Raw genomic sequence first — 12,427 nt, 5'->3', positions numbered from 1 at the left:
TATACCCCATGGCTCTTGGCAGAGTGCTGCTTGCATATATATGCACAACAAATTTCATAGAGAAAATAAAAGAAAAGCAGGACATATTAAAATGATGAAAGAAAATGAGAAAGTTTATTCTGCATAAAGATATACTCTGTATTTAACCATTTTTAATATTCTTTTAAAACAAGATAAATATAATGAAATCTCCTTAGCTTGTCCTATCTAATAAATGAAAAGAAAAAATATTGTCTCTGTGGTAAGCATGCTCTGCCTTGAAAAATATCATAAAACTTCTCTTGGGTTTGAGGGATTTGGCAGCTGATCATACTGGGAAAAATATATGACCACAAGGTGACAGTGGCACACACAACTTTTATGGGGCAATGCTTAGACAGGTTTGCTTTCAGACGAAGTCCCTCATAGTAGAAGACTATCCAGAGGCTACTGGCATTGTCCCTACTCAGAAGGGGCAGAGAGCATGAGAACTCCCAGGAGAGAGGGGACTCAGAAAAGGTGCCTAAATGTCAAGGTGATGTCACTTAACAGCACAGCAGGAACTCCTTGGGTCAGAGAGCTCCACTGGGCAGCAGTCACTTGGGATCTTTTAATAAGTCTCCTCGTACTTATGGCTGGCATATGTTGGGTGTGGTTTGGTGAGGTATACAAAGCATGCATGCTCTAAAAAGTCAAAAATCTACTTGTTTGCATTATAATATATAAACGTATTGAATCAACATGTATACCTCAAACATACATACTGTTATATGTCAATTATATCCCAATGAAGAAAATAATTGGAATGTGAAAATATTCGAGGTAAGCTTCAGTGATCCTTTAAGCTAATGGATCTCAATCTGCAGTGAAGAAATGAACAGTATACAGAAGCCATCTTTGGCTCATTTATATAACATGAATGTTCTTCATTACATCAGAAAAGTCATGCCACAGGAGATGCTAGCTACAGATAATCAGTTAGTACCCCATATCATAAAGGCCTTTTTCATCTAGTAAAGTTATATTAATCTGACTTGAATTTTTTCAAGTTCATCATGTTTTATAAACTAGTTCATTTACTCTATGAAGTGATAAAAATTACAGTATACTCATAAGGGTCAAATGATGTAGCAATTTGAAAGTAAAAATTTCACTTGTATTTTTGTATATATTTTTTTACAGAGAAAGAGAGAGGAAGGAAAGAGGGACTATTATCCTTAAGAATTTAGAAATAGTCCTACTATCAAGATTTGCTTGCAAACAGAACCTGGGAGATATATTTTTAAAGGATGGAACTAAAAATTTTACCACATTAGAAATAGGTATCACCAAGGACTTAATTCAGTCAGAATAAGGAAGTACTAAGCTAGCCTACTTAAATTAGAAGCACAGATGTGTGTGGGTGGAAAATAAAGTCAGAAGATCTCAAAAGAGAGAAATGTTCCATCAAATATTTACTCGAAGCTGGCACTACCAAACTTGCATTGTACTAATAGAAGCATAGTTTAATGGGCTTATTTATCAGTGGGTTGTGTATACAGGCCAATCAGGACGCAGGAGTGGATAGTGAAAAACCATACAAAACAGTATAACAAAAACAAAAATCAATCAGTCAAAAATATTATAAATAAATACAACAAAATGTCTCTTCTTTTTATAGAATTCAGTGACTTAGTACATTCACTGAATTCTAAAATACAATTCAAATTAAAATTACAGTTCAAAAATAAGCCAGTTTATGAAAGCACAGATGATGTGGGTTGTAATAACTGTTCTATAGTGCACTCAAATGTGCCCTTAATGGGCAGGAAACAGTTAATTCTACTTTCAAAATGAGTCGATCATATTAGTAGAGTGTAGTTTAAATGCACAGAGACAATCTAGCTTTACAAGTATAGTAGATTTCAAGAGTTCTAACTTACTCAAAATAACCATATGAGGGGAAATTAATACCAAGAACTTTCAAGCTGGATTTTAAAAAGTGGTTATTTTTTAGTATTCAGATGAGGATTATTTTATATTGGAAATAGGATCTAGGAGAATCTCTGAGGAAGATGAAGAGTTAAGATATCTATCCACTCATTTTATGTGTGGTTGCCTGCGGTCAAATATGAATAAGCTCACTTCTAAAGTGACTGGATTTCTTGTAGGTAATATGCCTTCAAGCAACATTTCCAGTGCTTACTCTCCTGCTCATAGACTAAACATAGCATCAACCATTTGATTTCATCGAGATCCAATTTTGTTTTAATTGAAATATATTATGTAAAAAGTTAATAATCCATTGAAGTTGCAATTTACTAAATGGTACCCTTGTGGCTAGAAGAGTTTACATAGTTTCCTTAAGTATCTAATATACCACAAGGGAGTAGTTATGCCCCTGATGAAACCAATTGAATATGTGGGTAAAATTTTAGATATTGTTTGTTTATATAGTCTAATCAGTTTCTTGTAAAAGTTTCTATAATAAAGAAATGAATCAAAATCCAACACTTTTAAGTAAAGAGATATTTTTACCAATTTTTAAAATGGGAAGGAAATATACATTAAATTTCTCTCTGTATATGTAAATATACATACATATTATACATTATAATAAGAAAAATATTCAATCTTTGTCCCTGTTTCCTGGCACAGAACTCCTAACACCACTGGAATTTCGTGTGATAAAGGTGATAGGAACATCTTTTGTTCTAATGAGGCAAGTTTTGACGGGCCCCTAAATAGTTACAGGATGGGGACTGGTCCCAAAATGATCAAGCCTTGATTAGAAGCTTGGAAATTTTACCCCCACACATAGAGTGGAGAGGAGCGGGAGATTAAGTTAATCGCCAGTTGCCACAATTATGCCTATGTAATAAACCCTCCATACTCCTAATCGAAGGAGTTTGGGAAGCTTCTGAATTGGTGAACACATCCATGTGTTGGAAGGATGGCATATCCCAACTCCACAAGACAGAAGCTGCTGTGCTCAGAACACTTCCAGGCCTTATCCTCTGTACCTCTGACCTGGCTGTTCATTTGTATCCTTTATAACAATCTATAATAGTAAGTACAACTTTTATTTGAGTTATGTGAGTTATTCAAGCAAATTATCGAACTTGAGGGGGTTGGTGAGAGCTCAGACTTAGTAGCAGAGTCTAACAGAAATGAGGATAACCTGGGGACCTGATACTTGTGACTGGCATTTGAAGTGGGGGCAGACTTGTGGGACTGAACCCTCATACCTGTAAAGTCTGATACTAACATCAGATAGGCAGTGTCAGAATTGAATTGAATTGTAGTATATTTAGTTGCCCTATATCTATATCTATAAATGTATTAAAATATTTTGAAGTATACAGACCTGAGACTTAAGACCAAAAAGCTGGGATTTAAGATTTAATGGTCATAAAACTGGTGCTAAAATAATCAAGTACAGTACATTGTTCTGTACTCAAATGCAGTTAATTTAGAGACCTTGACTTGGGATTAAATAGAATCAGCATATTAGCATTGGAAGAAACTTAAAAGGACATGTAAAACAATGCAACTGTTTCACAGATGAAGATACTGAAGTCAAAAAGGTTAAGGGACTATTTCAACTTCATAAACCTAGAATCATCAAAACTGGAACTAGAACTGAATTAACTCTTAATCTATGGTTATTTTCACCATTCTATGTTGCTCTCCATTAATATGTCTATTTTAGTGTAGTAAGATTTCTGTACCTAATAACCATTTAAAAACAAATAAAATATCCAAATCAATGCACAGAATTGAACATAAAATATCCAAATCAATGCACAGAATTGAACAAAAAATCTTTCAGTGAAAATGACAGACCAAGTATGCACCCTTTTCTCCTTTTCCTCCTAAAACCCCATTAAGCACCAGTAAAGCAGTAAAGGAATAGAAAAATATAAAAACCCAAAACAACAGAGAGAATGGGAGAAAAAGAATTTCTACAAGTTTCCTGCAGAATAGAATCCTGTGGGCTAGTGCAGCAAAGTGGAGGGAGCGAAAATCTAGAATGTGCATGGAAGGTAATGTAGCCAAAGAGAGATTAATCTTCCAATCAAAACCTGAAATAATTAACTCAAAAAGTGAGTTTTACCTATACAAGATAAAGTACCAACATTTGAAATGCCAGACATATTAATTAGCAGAAAGATGAAAAAATTCAGTCTTTTCTTATTGTTTACTGCCTCCCACGTGGGGTATGGAAAAATAAATTAGGCAGATGTACAGATGCAAAAACTCTTGAGTGCCAAAAAATAGTTAATTAAAATTGACACAAAGCATTGTCTACCTCAGAACAAGGGTGATTACTCTACCAATCTGTTCAGTTACTTTCAGGAAAACATAAAGTAAACAGGGAAAGAATTAACTAAGACTATATTACTGAATTCTTTCCACTGAGATAGTAATTTCTTTGCAGTTAGATAGATGTGACTAATTCATTAAGATGATTTTTGTTACTAGGTGGTTCTCTGAAGGTTTAATTACTTTTCATTTAATTTTTAATTAACTAAAACCAACATTATTTCCTGTCTCTGTGTTAAACAATACTGAGACCAGGCATATGTTCTTTCCCTATGTTAAATTATATTGATAGCAAGGAAAAGTACCTTAGCTCTTGCACCAAGAAGTACCAACTCCTCAAAGGTAAAACTAAGAGCCAAGTAATAAGCTTTTTTATCAAGACTAACATCTAGACTATTTCAAGCCTTTGCTTCACTGTGCCTACCAATTAATTGAAATTTATTATGTTACATACTTTGACCATTACCAGTCAGTTTCCCACATTGCAGGACCTGCTTTAAAATCATTCATCCCAAACCCCAAAACTCTATAAATATGTTTTCCTAATTTCCTCACATTGAGATGCTGGTAACCTTCTTTCAAGATGTTCTAACTGCAGTATATCTACTAAACAGACTTGCTTGATCAACAGGTGTTTCTGGTGGTCCTTTGGGAGTTGATCCTTGACAAAATGCTCAACCAAAGCCTTCTGACATGTTATCAATAATAAAATAAATGTCTCTTTTGTGCTTGGCATATGCTGGGGATGCTAGTGGGATTTCAGGGACTTGGTCATGAATTTGAGCTCCCGGTCTAGTATGAGCTACATCCTAGAATCAATCATTTCCATACATAGAGGCCTTATTAATAAAGTATTATCCTGCCTTTTTTTCTTGTGCTGGACCTGATGCTGATTTAGAGGTATAATTTAAAACTTGAAAATAATTGATATCAGAGGAAGTTTGGGAGATGGGCTTGGCTTAAAGTTTATTAGTTTGTATTCAAATCCATTTGCTTCTCTCCAAAACAGAACATAATAATACTAATTCAGAAGAGTAGGGCATATATTTTAGACATTTTTATAGTCATGGAGATATATTTTTGCTGATTCACCCAGTTCAGTCTGGTATGCAATGCTGAGATGATTGGCTAAATTTCAGATGTAGCCTGAGGCCATAGAACAGAACATACTCCATTGGTCCATAGCATATAATTCAGTCTCATTACCATTAAGTTTCAACCAACTGGTCAAATCTCCCTAGGGTAAGTTCACATTTCAGGCCTGTCTGAGCCCATGAATTTTCACTGTAGTTCCAGGAATAGTTTGTAAAACAGAGCTGAGATGATTGGCATGATAAAACAAAACAAAACAAAACACTCTTCTCCCCTACATCAATGCTAATTTGCCTGGTGCTATAATGGAAAACCAGACCTCAGGTTTATGTTTAAAATTATTCCTGTGGCTTATTCTAACAAGAATAAGTAGAGTAAATGTCCCCTTGAAAAGTACAGCCAAATGTTGCTCCAGTTGCTCTGATAGTTTTCTAAAGAAATTAACTCTTGTTTTGAATAATTGAAGGCCTTTGAGACACAAGCTTTTATCCCTCTTCTTGACCAAAAAAAAAAAAAATATATATATATATATATATATATATATACTGGCTAGGAATGTGTGGTAATTGTTGGGATAGGAAGGGCAGTAACTTGAATAAATCTTTGGAAACTTCCATGTCATTCTCTGAAGATTTTGTGTAAATCCACTGTAGGGGTTAAATGTTTAAATAAATTGTGATTTGAGGTGTCTTACATCTTGTTAACTGTATTCATATTCATTACAGATATCTTTGTTGTAGAACCCCGAGATACATTATTCCATTACCTTTAAATTACAATAGGTGATGCCTGAGTGGCTCAGTCAATTAAGCATCCAAGTCCTGATTTCAGTTCAGGTCATGATCTCAGGGTCATGAGATTGAACCATACATCAGGCTCCATGCTTAGCACAAAGTCTGCTTGAGATTTTTTCCTCCTCTTCTCACTCCGTTCTCACTCTCTCTCTCTCAAGTAAACAAAGAAATAGTTTTTAAAAAATATAATACTTATGTCCATTATTTCATTTTCTCCTTCAAATGCAGTAGTGCCACTCTATAAAAAGCCAATTTTGCATATCCTGCCATTACTGCACATTCCGTAAGCACATTTGATATAAATACAAATATTTCATATGTTTTCACATAAGATGTAAAATACAAATATTTAAATGCTTTTATGTTCCAGGAGTGTATTTTTAACCAAAACAATTACAATTATTGAAAGAAAGGGTGAAGTAGAAGAAGAAACTATCCTCAAATATATTTTCCATGGAAGTCTTGATCAGCTATTTGTTACTAGCCCTAATCAGCTTCTGGAATCTAGAAAACCAAAGGGACTAGCAGAGAAAAACAGAATCCGTCTGTCAAGCTAAAATGATGTTGATGTGACTTAAATACATAAAAAATGTTGAATCTGGTCAATAAACCTTCTGAGCTAGATAAGCTCAAAAATGGGCACAGAAGACCTCAGTGGGAGCTGAGGAGTAAGATGTTTCTCTGCATTAAATTTGTTCGTCACTGTCCCTATGTTTACCGGCCTTTTGCATAGAGAACATGTCTCCCTCCCCCAGGAGGAAAATACGTCTTATGCATGGATTAAGCAATGAGAGTCTATAGTAATAATACTGCTAAAAATGCACTGCATTTATAAAGAAAGAAATTTGCAGTTCTCAAACACAAATTCTATGAGTGGGCATATGAATGAAGGTGATGGGGGGAGGCTCAGAGGCAGGAAAGGAGGAAAATAGAAAAAAATAAATGAAGGAAGAAAGAAAAATATAGACGATCCCCAACCTAAAATGGTCCAACTTAAGATTTTCAATCAATGGTATGAAAATTATATGCATTCATTAGAAACCTTACTTCAGATTTTGAATTTTAATCCTTTCCTGGGCTAAAGTATTGCCCAATACTTTCTCATTATACTGGGCAGTGCAGTGAGCCCCAGTTCCCAGTCAGCCACCTGATCACATGGAAAAACTACTGATACAACCATTCTGTTTTTTGCTGTCAGTACAGTGTTCCGTCAATTACATGAGTTATTCAACACTTTATTATAAACTAGACTTCTTGTTAGATGATTTTGCTCAAGTGTTCTGAGCAGGCTAAACTATGATGTTTAGTGGGTTAGTGTATCAGACACCTTTTTGATTTATGTTATTTTCAATTTACAATGGATTTATCAGGATGTAATCCCATCATAAGTCAAGGAAGATATGTATTGAAAAGATTGAACAGGCTTAGAAAGTTTTTATAATTTTCCTAAGTCTTTCAACTTGTCAGTGGTAGAGTCAAATCTGAATTCAAGTGTGATGCCAAATCACTGACCTATACTGCCTCTAGAATTTCTATCACTGGTATCATTTCCATAGCAAATTATTCCTTGTATTGCTCTCTCTCCCTGAAGTTATAATTTTCCTTGGGTTTCTTCATTTCTGTGCACTCTAAAAAATGATTATTATAATCAAATATTTATCTACCTGCTAGATAAGTAGACTTTGGTTGGTTTACATGAGCTCCATGTCCTTAAACTTTGAATGTCTTTTTAATAGATTCCTAAATCTTATACTTCTGAATTCTTTTTGTTATTCAGATTCTTTTCTATTAATATGCCATATTCTATAAGGCTTCCAATCACTCATTACACAGACTTAAAATCATTGATAATCTAACAAATGCTTATTGAAGTCCAATTAGTAATTTAAATAATGTTTCACCAGTTTGCAGAGATTAATTTTCTCATCCATTATGACATTAAAATGTGTTTTACATTGTAATTAGCATCAATAAAGTAAGGGAGTGAGCTTTTTCATCCATTATGAGGAAAATGACATGAATTTTAATATCAGCAAAATACAAATGTTAATATCCTAAGCTCATGATGTTTATTAAATGTACCCAACACTAAATTCCTTGTACATATTCAATTTTGTTAATAATTCCCTGCCAGATTTTAAATATAGTACATTATTTAGAACATGATCATCTGTACTTAAAAGATGCATATGTTTATTTACTCACTTGTCCATTAATTCAACACCTACTTAGTATACTTCTTTGTGCCGTATCTCTTCTTGGTGTTGAGTTTACAGTGATAAATCAAACAGAACAAGGCCATGCCTTTTTGGTGCTAAATAAACAAATAAGTATGTAAGTAAGTATCTTTTGGTAAGTGCCATAAAGAAAAACAAAGAAGTACGTGGGAATTTGGATGCTATTCAATATCTTTAACAATTCACTGACAAATCAGATTAGACAAATGAACAACAGACTTCATTTTGGAGCAGCATCTTCGAGGTGACATGCTGAGCAGTTTCCTGATCATGGAAAGGTTTGAAGGGTCCCAGGAGTGAAGTTCATAAGTCTGAGCAGCAGAGGTCCACTCTGGGGGCTTAGAATAGAGGCTCTTTAGTAATCCTAATGGGATGTCCTTAAAACTCCACTGTAGCATGCTATGTGGTATTCAAAATTTGAATCACATAAAATGTGGGGTCACTATATTTTGAATTTAAGAAAAGATTGTTTTTCAAACAGCCTAAACTGTCAAAAGCACAAAAGCAAAGAGAATGAAGCTTATGCTTTACATAACTGACTGCACATGGAAGTCAGAAATTCCCAAAGAATCCAGTAGTTATCACTTCCTAATCCTCACTCACTCCCATCCCCAATACAAGAACTTATCCCAGTTACATTTAAGGACAGGATATGGACAAAGGAAAGAGATCAGTGGCAGCAATCATCAGTCATGCTATAACCGGTGCATGTTATCATTTTTACCCTATTTAAATCTTTTAACATCTGAAATATACTTTAACATATAACATATACTCATGTTGAACCAAAGATTGCCTTCTTATGACTTCTCTTTGTTTATAACATTGTTATTAGGGGCAACACATTGTAAAGACAATTATAAAGTATTTTCTTAATCTTCCTTTGTCCCAGTTAACTGTCGTCTGTTTTTTTTATAATAAGTTTATTTTTTATTGGTGTTCAATTTGCCAACATACAGAATAACACCCAGTGCTCATCCCGTCAAGTGCCCCCCTCAGTGCCCGTCACCCATTCACCCCCACCCCCCGCCCTCCTCCCCTTCCACCACCCCTAGTTCGTTTCCCAGAGTTAGGAGTCTTCATGGTCTGTCTCCCTTTCTGATATTTCCTACCCATTTCTTCTCCCTTCCCTTCTATTCCCTTTCACTATAATTTATGCTCCCCAAATGAATGAGACCATATAATGTTTGTCCTTCTCCGATTGACTTACTTCACTCAGCATAATACCCTCCAGTTCCATCCACGTTGAAGCAAATGGTGGGTATTCGTCGTGTCTAATGGCTGAGTAATATTCCATTGTATACATAAACCACATCTTCTTTATCCATTCATCTTTCGTTGGACACCGAGGCTCCTTCCACAGTTTGGCTATCGTGGCCATTGCTGCTATAAACATCGGGGTGCAGGTGTCCCGGTGTTTCATTGCATCTGCATCTTTGGGGTAAATCCCCAGCAGTGCAATTGCTGGCTCACACACACATGAGAAAATGCTCTGCTTCACTTGCCATCAGGGAAATACAAATCAAAACCACAATGAGATACCACCTCACACCAGTGAGAATGGGGAAAATTAACAAGGCAGGAAACCACAAATGTTGGAGAGGATGCGGAGAAAAGGGAACCCTCTTACACTGTTGGTGGGAATGTGAACTGGTGCAGCCACTCTGGAAAACTGTGTGGAGGTTCCTCAAAGTGTTGTCTGTTCTTTCGACAAATTTCCTACCTGGTTTTCTCCTTTGTCAGCTCTGCCTATTCTTTCTAATATATTCTCCTTAGTATTAATTATATCAAGTATTTATATAAAGCTCTCAATACAGATATTATTCTGAATAGTTTGTGTATATTATTTAATCTCACATAATCCTATAAAGTTATATTGTTATCTCCACTTTATAGATGAAAAAATTAAGGCATAGAGAGGTTAAGTAAATTGCTCAAGGCAACATAATTAGTATAGTCAAAGCTAGGAAAAAACTCACACACACCAGATTCATAGTCTTCTGCTTTGAAAAAATGTCCAGAATCACTTTCCAAGATATAGTCTTTATTATTGTTAACTTATATTGTCATGGAAGCCTAACCAGAGAATGGTCTTATATGTATGCAATGTGCTACCATAAGTCTGGTCTTGCTTGTATTAAGCTGTTCTTGAGAAATAGGTCTTAATGATGTGTGGCTGTCAGAAAAGAACAGAAAACTTAATCATTATTAGCAACCAGCCTAGATCAGTGGTTCTCAAATTTCAGTATACATCAGAATCACCTGAAGAGCTTGGAACAGAGATTACTGGTCTCCACTCCTGAGAGTTTCTCCTTCAATAGGAGTGGAGCCAAAAAATTTCCATTTCTATAAAGTTGCCAGGTGTTGCTGATATTGCTGTCCACAAACCACACTTTGAGAGTTACTGACCTAGAAGATTGGGGACTTCAGTCCTTATATGTGTGCTTCAAATAATTGCAGGCCTACACACACCTAGACAATATGAGTGTACAGTTCTGATGCACTTCCTAATGGAGAGCTGCACATTATAAAATGATTGTGGAAGAGCAGAAAACTGTGCTATAACTTGTATTTTTCATAGGATCTTTGCGTGGGGTAAAATACCTAACACTGGATGACTTATAGTCAAAGGGCAGTGACTCTAATGTGCATCATGGCAAGTAGGACTTGAGAGAGAAAGTAGATTTACTTCTCTGGACTATACTATGAAGAAGGCACATACTGCTGTGGTAGTCATATTAATATCACATATTAAGGTTGCTTTTAGTTCAAGTAGTGTCCATGAATCTATCTTTTCATGATTGGCCTGGGGTCATAGTAACCGTAGTTAGCAAACGTACACACACAAAGTGTCCATGAATGAGATCAGGGCATGAGGAGACCAAATAAGTGCATTACATCAATGCAACACACTATGCATTGAACATTAATCCCCCTTGTTTATAAAATGTCCTTTACCATATCACTACCATGGAATTTTGACTGGTTACCTTACTCTACCTAGTACTTAGCTTCTTACTATTTTCTGAGAACACACACACACATGCGCACACACACACACACATTTGCCTTATTAGCAGTTAATTTACTTTGTTTTCTTGTGTGAACATCAGGGCCCTTATCATGATGTTTTCCTAAAATATGATAATTGATTTTAAGAGAAATCTGAGGTAGGCTATTCAGAGTATAATTTTTTCATTGACCCACATTATATGCATACTGCAAATACATACCTTAATTGCTTCCCTTCCTAAATTATTTAAGAAATATCCAATTTTGATTCCACCAATTTGACTTCTTTCTATAATTCAAAGTAATTCCATGATTCACATTTCCTGAATGGTCTCTCTTTTCCCCTTTTTCTCAACCTCTTTTTTTCTGAATAGCTTTTTTTTTGTGTTCCTCTATTGAGTGCTTTTGAGAAAAGTCCATCATTACTACCATTATATATCTTCCCAAGAAAAGAAAGTTGTAACAGTGATCACCAAGTTATCATCATCAACATGTCTGCATCTTTCTAAGGGGGCAGAGAATTTGTTGATTGTTCTCAAGTTCAATGCTAGAAAAGAAATTTGAGCTTGACTGGGGCAGAAACAATCTTCTCTCTCATTTCTCCATTACTGCTAGCAGCTCTGCTTTTGTTATTACCAAGCAATTTTTAAATGTATGTCATCAGAATGGCTTCAAAATTTTACCAAAAAATATCATATGGTCTCTAACTAATATTTAAACAAAAATATCTTTTTAAACAAAAATATTTTAAAAGATAAACACAACAAACCTACAGAAAGTAGAAAACATAAATGCCTGAATAAAGGATGTATAACCTGACCAGTTTCCCAGAAGCTCCCCTATCAATCTCATACTTCATTGCTTTTTTAAATAATTTGATCATATATTCCTAGAATATATACTTCTCTTTTTTTACCTATTTTTGAAATTAATATAAACAAAAACATACAATTCATATCCTTTTGTGTTTGGTTTCTTTCTCTTAATATAAAGTTGTGAATGCAGCTG

Source organism: Canis aureus, chromosome X (assembly GCF_053574225.1).
Source record: "Canis aureus isolate CA01 chromosome X, VMU_Caureus_v.1.0, whole genome shotgun sequence".
In the NCBI taxonomy this organism is placed as follows: Eukaryota; Metazoa; Chordata; class Mammalia; order Carnivora; family Canidae; genus Canis; species Canis aureus.
Note: the sequence above shows the minus strand (reverse complement) of the source record.